The 1380-nt window shown below is 50.7% G+C and overlaps 1 pseudogene; it reads left to right on the top strand.

Moving 5' to 3' along the window:
- Window positions 1–1380, top strand: part of LOC101651798 — a 4950-nt pseudogene that overhangs the window by 2982 nt on the left and 588 nt on the right.

The raw sequence follows: 1380 nt of genomic DNA, 5'->3' as shown, positions 1-1380 counted from the left end.
TATCATTGTGTGCTCCCCCCCATGATACAATCGCCGAAGACACATGGGTGCATACGCAAATGTGGCAAAGAAGACTGATGGTGCCCGGCTATCAAAAGGTATAGCATCTGAGGTCTTAAAGGCTTGAAGAAATATTTGTTTGTAATAACAAATGAAATTTTCTATTGAAGCACCGTGTAGCATGGGTAACAGTCTTCGCGTATCTGCATGTGGGTGGACCCTCCTGGAGACGGATAGAGGAGCTGTGTCTCAGTTCTTAAGACCATCGGAAATATGTGTTTTCCTATGGTCTTAGGCAACCCCTGTGTAAGGGTCGTTCGACCCCCAAATGGGTCACAACCCACAGGTTGAGAACCACTGCTGTAAATGATTAGGCCACTGCGTACGCACAGGGGGCCAGGAAGATAGCAGCCAGGTTCAATACCGTGGAACCTCTGGAGTATTACAGGAGATTTTTGAAAGTGAATTGCCATCCTGACAGAAGAGAACTTGGTGAAATTAGGACCACCACTCTTAGGTTTAATTAGTACTGAAGATGGTTCAGCATTGGTGAAGTTGGGGAATACTACTGTCATGTATGGAATTAAAATGGAATTTCTAGCAGCACCAACAGATGCCCTGATAAAGGATATGTAGTTCCCTAGGTGGATCGACCACACTTGTGTTCACTGAGATTTCAGTGTGGACCTCCTGAGGAAGAGGCCCAAGTGGCTACCCAGTTCACTACATACGTTGTTGAAAATTCACAGACAATTTAGAAAGAGGACTTACACATTTCTTTTTTTTTTTTTTTTTAACACTGCCTCAGTCTTGGATTTCAGGCCAGTGGTTTCTCGGCAAACCTGCTCATTTCCTGTCATTACACCACGTTCACAGCGCGCGCCGGGGCAGCCATCCCTCTCTGGCCTCTGCGCGCAGTGAGGCAGCTAGCTCCTCGCCGGGCTGTAGGTTCAAGGGGTTGTGGGTTCGCCTCCCTCCTCAGGCCCTGGAGGGGCGCCGCACCATCCCTGCCGGCTCTCCTGCTGACCTGCTCCGTCCAGGCCAAGAGGGGTCTGGGTTCCTGGCTGCTGCCACCCAGACACCTGCAAAAGCAACAGAGGCATGTCACCATCCCTGTGGGAGAGGTGTGTCCTGGCTCAACTGTCCTCGGGTTCCCTGCCACTCCCGTGTTGCTCTCTGTTACCCAGACCTGTGACAGCTGGTGACCACACGTAAAGTCTTCCTCACCAATGTTCTGCCCACCAGCCACACACGCACGTAACCCCAGGCGCACACACACACAAATATCACCACCAGCACCACTGCACACAACCCTGCTCCAAGGCTTATACACACATCAACCCTGGCTCAGAGCTAATACACACACACACACACACACAC

This window comes from Echinops telfairi, unplaced genomic scaffold (assembly GCF_000313985.2).
Source record: "Echinops telfairi isolate 266 unplaced genomic scaffold, ASM31398v2 ScPeMD7_53;HRSCAF=182, whole genome shotgun sequence".
NCBI classification, from domain to species: domain Eukaryota; kingdom Metazoa; phylum Chordata; class Mammalia; order Afrosoricida; family Tenrecidae; genus Echinops; species Echinops telfairi.
Note: the sequence above shows the minus strand (reverse complement) of the source record. Positions and strands in the feature narration are given on the sequence as shown.